The following is an 8770-nucleotide window of genomic DNA, read 5'->3' on the forward strand; positions in this document are numbered from 1 at the left end:
TAAGTTACTGAGAATTCATCTGTCTAGCATTTAACTGAGAAATCTTGTTTCCAACGAAGGCCTCAAAGTGGTCCAAATATCCTCTTGCAAACTCAACTGAGTGTTTCCAAACTGCTCTATGAAAAGAAAGGTGAAACTCTGTGAGTTGAACGCACACATCACAAAGTGGTTTCTGAGAATGATTCAGTCTAGTTTTTATACAAAGATATTTCTATTTCTACGATAAGCGCCAAATCGCTTGAAATCTCCATTTGCAAATTCCAAAAAAAGAGTGTTTCAAAACTGCTCTGCCTAAAGGAAGGTTCAACTCTGTGAGTTGAGTACACACAACACAAAGAAGTTACTGGGAATTCATCTGTCTAGCATTTAACTGAGAAATCCCGTTTCCAACGAAGGCGTCAAAGTGGATCAAATATCCTCTTGCAAAATAAAAAACAAAGTGTTTCCAAACTGATCTATGAAAAGAAAGGTGAAACACTGTGAGTTGAACGCACACATCACGAAGTAGTTTCTGAGAATGATTCTGTGTAGTTTTAAACGAAGATATTTCCTTTACTACAATTGTCCTCAAATCGCTTGAAATGTCCACTTGTAAAATCCACAAAAAGAGTGTTTCAAATCTGCTCTCTCTAAAGAAATGTTCAACTCTGTGAGTTGAATAAACACAACACGAATAAGTTATTGAGAATTCATCTGTCTAGCTGTATATGAAGAAATCCCGTTTCCAACGAAGGCCTCAAAGAGGTCTAAATATCCCCTGGCAGACTTAAGAAACAGAGTGTTTCCAAACTGCTCTATGAAAAGAAAGGTTAAACTCTGTGAGTTGAACGCTCACATCACAAAGTGGTTTCTGAGAATGATTCTGTCTAGTTTTTATGCAATGATATTTCGATTTCTAATATTGGCCTCAAATCGCTTGAAATCTCCACTTACAGATCCCACAAAAAGAGTGTTTCAAAACTGCTCTCTCGAAAGGAACGTTCAAATCTGTGAGTTGAATACACACAACACAAAGAAGTTACTGGGAATTCTTCTGTCTAGCATTTACCTGAGAAATCCCGTTTCCAAGGAAGGCCTCAAAGTGGTCTAAATATCCTCTTGCCAACTTAACAGAGTGTTTTCAAACTGCTCTATGAAAAGAAAGGTGAAACTCCGTGAGTTGAACGCACACATCACAAAGTAGTTTCTGAGAATGATTCTGTCCAGTTTTTAAACGAAGATATTTCCTTTACTACAATTGGCCTCAAATCGCTTGAAACCTCCACTTGTAAAATCCACAAAAAGAGTGTTTCAAATCTGCTCTGTCTAAAGAAAGGTTCAACTCTGTGAGTTGAATACACACAACACAAAGAAGTTACTGAGAATTCATCTGTCTAGCTTTATATGAAGAAATCCCGTTTCCAACGAAGGCCTCAAAGAGGTCTAAATATCCCCTTGCAGACTTAAGAAACAGAGTGTTTCCAAACTGCTCTATGAAAAGAAAGTTTAAACTCCGTGAGTTGAACGCACACATCACGAAGTAGTTTCTGAGAATGATTCTGTCTACTTTTTATACAAAGATATTTCGGTTTCTAAGATTGGCCTCAAATCGCTTGAAATCTCCAATTCTAAATTCTACAAAAAGAGTGTTTCAAAACTGCTCTGTCTAAAGGAAGCTTCAACTCTATGAGTTGAATACACACAACACAAAGAAGTTACAGGGAATTCCTCTGTCTAGCTTTATATGAAGAAAGCCCGATTCCAGCGAAGGCCACAAAGAGGTCTAAATATCCCCTTTCAGACTTAAGAAACAGAGTGTTTCCAAACTGCTTGATGAAAAGTGAGATGAAACTCTGTGAGTTGAACGCACACATCACAAAGTAGTTTCTGAGAATGATTCTGTCTAGTTTTTAATGGAAGATATTTCCTTTACTATAATTGTCCTCAAATCTCTTGAAATCTCCACTTGTAAAATCCACAAAAGGAGTGTTTCAAATCTGCTCTGTCTAAAGAAAGGTTCAACTCTGTGAGTTGAATACACACAACACAAAGAAGTTACTGAGAATTCATCTGTCTAGCTTTATATGGAGAAAGCCCGATTCCAACGAAGGCCACAAAGAGGTCTAAATATCCCCTTGCAGACTTAAGAAACAGAGTGTTTACAAACTGCTCTATGAAAAGAAAGGTGAAACTCTGTGAGTTGAACGCACACCTCACAAAGTGGTTTCTGAGAATGATTCAGTCTAGTATTTATACAAAGATATTTCTATTTCTACGATAAGCGCCAAATCGCTTGAAATCTCCATTTGCAAATTCGAAAAAAAGAGTGTTTCAAAACTGCTCTGCCTAAAGGAAGGATCAACTCTGTGAGTTGAATACACACAACACAAAGAAGTTACTGGGAATTCATCTGTCTAGCATTTAACTGAGAAATCCCGTTTCCAACGAACGCCTCACAGTGGTCCAAATATCCTCTTGCAAATTTAACGAACAGAGTGTTTCCAAACTGCTCCATGAAAAGAAAAGTGAAACTCTGTGAGTTGAACGCACACATCACAAAGTAGTTTCTGATAATGATTCTGTCTAGTTTTTAAACGAAGATATATCCTTTACTACAATTATCCTCAAATCGCTTGAAATCTCCACTTGTAAAATCCACAAAAAGAGTGTTTCAAATCTGCTCTGTCTAAAGAAAGGTTCAACTCTGTGAGTTGAATACACACAACACAAAGAATTTACAGAGAATTCATCTGTCTTGCTTTATATGAAGAAATCCCGTTTCCACCGAAGGCCTCAAGGAGGTCTAAATATGTCCTTGCAGACTTATCAAACAGAGTGTTTCCAAACTGCTCTATGAAAAGAAAGGTTAAACTCTGTGAGTTGAACGCACACATCACAAAGTGGTTCCTGAGAATGATTCTGTCTAGTTTTTATACAAAGATATATCGATTTCTAAGATTGGACTCAAATCGCTTGAAATCTCCAATTGTAAAATCCACAAAAAGAGTGTTTCAAAACTGCTATGTCTAAAGAAAGGTTCAACTCTGTGAGTTGAATACACACAACAGAAAGAAGTTACTGTGAATTCATCTGTCTAGCTTTATATGAAGAAATCCCGTTTCCAACGAAGTCCTCAATGAGGTCCATATATTCCCTTGCAGACTTAACATACAGAGTCTTTCCAAACTGCTCTATGTAAACAAAGGTTAAACTCTGTGAGTTGAACGCACACATCACAAAGTGGTTTCTGAGAATGCTTCTGTCTACTTTTTATACAAAGATATTTCGGTTTCTAAGATTGGCCTCAAATCGCTTGAAATCTCCAATTCTAAATTCTACAAAAAGAGTGTTTCAAAACTGCTCTGTCTAAAGGAAGCTTCAACTCTATGAGTTGAATACACACAACACAAAGAAGTTACAGGGAATTCCTCTGTCTAGCTTTATATGAAGAAAGCCCGATTCCAGCGAAGGCCACAAAGAGGTCTAAATATCCCCTTTCAGACTTAATAAACAGAGTGTTTCCAAACTGCTTGATGAAAAGAGAGATGAAACTCTGTGAGTTGAACGCACACATCACAAAGTAGTTTCTGAGAATGATTCTGTCTAGTTTTTAATGGAAGATATTTCCTTTACTATAATTGTCCTCAAATCTCTTGAAATCTCCACTTGTAAAATCCACAAAAGGAGTGTTTCAAATCTGCTCTGTCTAAAGAAAGGTTCAACTCTGTGAGTTGAATACACACAACACAAAGAAGTTACTGAGAATTCATCTGTCTAGCTTTATATGGAGAAAGCCCGATTCCAACGAAGGCCACAAAGAGGTCTAAATATCCCCTTGCAGACTTAAGAAACAGAGTGTTTACAAACTGCTCTATGAAAAGAAAGGTGAAACTCTGTGAGTTGAACGCACACCTCACAAAGTGGTTTCTGAGAATGATTCAGTCTAGTATTTATACAAAGATATTTCTATTTCTACGATAAGCGCCAAATCGCTTGAAATCTCCATTTGCAAATTCGAAAAAAAGAGTGTTTCAAAACTGCTCTGCCTAAAGGAAGGATCAACTCTGTGAGTTGAATACACACAACACAAAGAAGTTACTGGGAATTCATCTGTCTAGCATTTAACTGAGAAATCCCATTTCCAACGAACGCCTCACAGTGGTCCAAATATCCTCTTGCAAATTTAACGAACAGAGTGTTTCCAAACTGCTCCATGAAAAGAAAAGTGAAACTCTGTGAGTTGAACGCACACATCACAAAGTAGTTTCTGATAATGATTCTGTCTAGTTTTTAAACGAAGATATATCCTTTACTACAATTATCCTCAAATCGCTTGAAATCTCCACTTGTAAAATCCACAAAAAGAGTGTTTCAAATCTGCTCTGTCTAAAGAAAGGTTCAACTCTGTGAGTTGAATACACACAACACAAAGAATTTACAGAGAATTCATCTGTCTTGCTTTATATGAAGAAATCCCGTTTCCACCGAAGGCCTCAAGGAGGTCTAAATATGTCCTTGCAGACTTATCAAACAGAGTGTTTCCAAACTGCTCTATGAAAAGAAAGGTTAAACTCTGTGAGTTGAACGCACACATCACAAAGTGGTTCCTGAGAATGATTCTGTCTAGTTTTTATACAAAGATATATCGATTTCTAAGATTGGACTCAAATCGCTTGAAATCTCCAATTGTAAAATCCACAAAAAGAGTGTTTCAAAACTGCTATGTCTAAAGAAAGGTTCAACTCTGTGAGTTGAATACACACAACAGAAAGAAGTTACTGTGAATTCATCTGTCTAGCTTTATATGAAGAAATCCCGTTTCCAACGAAGTCCTCAATGAGGTCCATATATTCCCTTGCAGACTTAACATACAGAGTCTTTCCAAACTGCTCTATGTAAACAAAGGTTAAACTCTGTGAGTTGAACGCACACATCACAAAGTGGTTTCTGAGAATGCTTCTGTCTACTTTTTATACAAAGATATTTCGGTTTCTAAGATTGGCCTCAAATCGCTTGAAATCTCCAATTCTAAATTCTACAAAAAGAGTGTTTCAAAACTGCTCTGTCTAAAGGAAGCTTCAACTCTATGAGTTGAATACACACAACACAAAGAAGTTACAGGGAATTCCTCTGTCTAGCTTTATATGAAGAAAGCCCGATTCCAGCGAAGGCCACAAAGAGGTCTAAATATCCCCTTTCAGACTTAAGAAACAGAGTGTTTCCAAACTGCTTGATGAAAAGAGAGATGAAACTCTGTGAGTTGAACGCACACATCACAAAGTAGTTTCTGAGAATGATTCTGTCTAGTTTTTAATGGAAGATATTTCCTTTACTATAATTGTCCTCAAATCTCTTGAAATCTCCACTTGTAAAATCCACAAAAGGAGTGTTTCAAATCTGCTCTGTCTAAAGAAAGGTTCAACTCTGTGAGTTGAATACACACAACACAAAGAAGTTACTGAGAATTCATCTGTCTAGCTTTATATGGAGAAAGCCCGATTCCAACGAAGGCCACAAAGAGGTCTAAATATCCCCTTGCAGACTTAAGAAACAGAGTGTTTACAAACTGCTCTATGAAAAGAAAGGTGAAACTCTGTGAGTTGAACGCACACCTCACAAAGTGGTTTCTGAGAATGATTCAGTCTAGTATTTATACAAAGATATTTCTATTTCTACGATAAGCGCCAAATCGCTTGAAATCTCCATTTGCAAATTCGAAAAAAAGAGTGTTTCAAAACTGCTCTGCCTAAAGGAAGGATCAACTCTGTGAGTTGAATACACACAACACAAAGAAGTTACTGGGAATTCATCTGTCTAGCATTTAACTGAGAAATCCCGTTTCCAACGAACGCCTCACAGTGGTCCAAATATCCTCTTGCAAATTTAACGAACAGAGTGTTTCCAAACTGCTCCATGAAAAGAAAAGTGAAACTCTGTGAGTTGAACGCACACATCACAAAGAAGTTTCTGATAATGATTCTGTCTAGTTTTTAAACGAAGATATATCCTTTACTACAATTATCCTCAAATCGCTTGAAATCTCCACTTGTAAAATCCACAAAAAGAGTGTTTCAAATCTGCTCTGTCTAAAGAAAGGTTCAACTCTGTGAGTTGAATACACACAACACAAAGAATTTACAGAGAATTCATCTGTCTAGCTTTATATGAAGAAATCCCGTTTCCACCGAAGGCCTCAAGGAGGTCTAAATATGTCCTTGCAGACTTATCAAACAGAGTGTTTCCAAACTGCTCTAGGAAAAGAAAGGTTAAACTCTGTGAGTTGAACGCACACATCACAAAGTGGTTCCTGAGAATGATTCTGTCTAGTTTTTATACAAAGATATATCGATTTCTAAGATTGGACTCAAATCGCTTGAAATCTCCAATTGGAAGTTACACAAAAAGAGTGTTTCAAAACGGCTCTGTCGAAAGGAAGGTTCAATTCTGTGAGTTGAATACACACAACACAAAGAAGTTGTTGGGAATTCAACTGTCTAGCATGTCACTGAGAAATCCCGTTTCCAATGAAGGCCTAAATGTGGTCCAAATATCCTCTTGCAAACTTAACAAAAAGAGTGTTTCCAAACTGCTCTATGAGAAGAAAGGTGAAACTCTGTGAGTTGAATTCACACATCACAAAGTAGTTTCTGAGAATGATTCTGTCTAGTTTTTAAACCAAGATATTTCCTTTAGTATATTTGGCCTCGAATCGCTTCAAATCTCCACTTGTAAAATCCAGAAATAGAGAGTTTCAAATCTGCTCTGTCTCAAGAAAGGATGAACTCTGTGAGTTGTATACACACAACACAAAGAAGTTACTGGGAAATCATCTGTCTAGCATTTAACTGAGAAATCCCGTTTCCAACGAAGGCCTCAAAGTCGTCCAAATATCCTCTTGCAAACTTAACAGAGTGTTTCCAAACTGCTCTATGAAAAGGAAGGTGAAACTCTGTGAGTTGAATGCTCAGATCACAAAGTAGTTTCTGAGAACGATTCTGTCTAATTTTGAAACGAAGATATTTCCTTTACTGCAATTGGCCTCAAATCGCCTGAAATCTCCACTTGTAAATCCACAAAAAGAGTTTTTCAAATCTGCTCTGTCTAAAGAAAAGTTCAACTGTGTGAGTTGAATACACACAACACAAATAAGCTACTGAGAATTCATCTGTCTAGCTTTATATGAAGAAATCCCGTTTCCAACAAAGGCCTCATTGAGGTCTAAATATTCCCTTGCAGACTTAACAAACAGAGTCTTTCCAAACTTCTCTATGAAAAGAAAGGTTGAACTCTGTGTGTTGAACGCACACATCACAAAATGGTTTCTGAGAATGATTCTGTCTAGTTTTTAAATGAAGATAATTCCTTTACTACATTTGGCCTCAAATAGCTTGAAATCTCCACTTGCAAATTCCACAAAAAGAGTGTTTCAAAACTGCTCTGTCTAAAGGAAGGATCAACTCTGTGAGTTGAATACACACAACACAAATAAGTTACAGGGAATTCATCTCTCTAGCATTTAACTGAGAAATCCCGTTTCCAAAGAAGAACTCAAAGTGGTCCAAATATCCTCTTGGAAACTTAACGAACAGAGAGTTTCCAAACTGCTCTATGAAAAGAAAGGTGAAACTCAGTGAGTTGAACGCACACATCACAAAGTAGCTTCTGAGAATCATTCTATCTAGTTTTTAAACGAAGATATTTCGCTTACTACAATTGGCCTCAAATCGCTTGAAATCTCCACTTGTAAAATCCAGAAAAAGAGTGTTTGAAATCTGCCCTGTCTAAAAAAAGGTTCAACTCTGTGAGTTGAATACACACAACACAAAGCAGTTACTGAGAGTTCTTCTGTCTAGCTTTATAAGAAGAAATCCCGTTTCCAACGAAGGCCTCAAAGAGGTCTAAATATCCCCTTGCAGACTTAACAAACAGAGTGTTTCCATACTGACCTATGAAAAGAAAGGTTAAACCCTGTGAGCTGAACGCACACATCACAAAGTGGTTTCTGAGAATGATTCTGTCTAGTTTTTATAGAAACATATTTCGATTTCTAAGATTGGCCTCAAATCGCTTGAAATCTCCACTTGCAAATTCCACAAAAAGAGTGTTTCAAAACTGCTCTGTCTAAAGAAAGGTTCCACTCTGTGAGTTGAATACACACAACACAAAGAAGTTACTGGGAATAAACCTGTCTAGCATTTAACTTAGAAATCTCATTTCCAACGAAGGCCTCGAAGTGGTCCAAATATCCTCCTGTAAACATAACAAACAGAGTGTTTCCAAACTGCTCTATGAGAGGAAAGGTGGAACACTGTGAGTTGAATGCACACATCACATTGTAGTTTCTGAGAATGATTCTGTCTTGTTTTTAAACGAAGATATTTCGCTTACTACAATTGGCCTCAAATCGCTTGAAATCTCCACTTGTAAAATTCACAAAAAGAGTGTTTCAAATCTGCTCTGTCTAAAGAAAGGTTCAAGTCTGTGAGTTCAATACACACAACACAAAGAAGTTACTGGGAATTCATCTTTCTAGCATTTAACTGAGAAATCCCGTTTCCAATGAAGGCCTCAAAGTGTTCCCAATATCCTCTTGCATACTTAACAAACAGTGTTTCTAAACTGCTCTATGAAAAGAAAGGTGAAACTCTGTGTGTTGAACTCAAACATCACAGAGTAGTTTCTGACAATGATTCTGTCTAGTATTTAAACGAAGATATTTCGCTTACCATAATTGGCCCAAAATTGCTTGAAATCTCCACTTGTAAAATCCAGAAAAAGAGTGTTTCAAATC

The sequence above is a fragment of the Pan paniscus genome, chromosome 8 (genome assembly GCF_029289425.2).
Source record: "Pan paniscus chromosome 8, NHGRI_mPanPan1-v2.0_pri, whole genome shotgun sequence".
Taxonomy (NCBI): domain Eukaryota; kingdom Metazoa; phylum Chordata; class Mammalia; order Primates; family Hominidae; genus Pan; species Pan paniscus.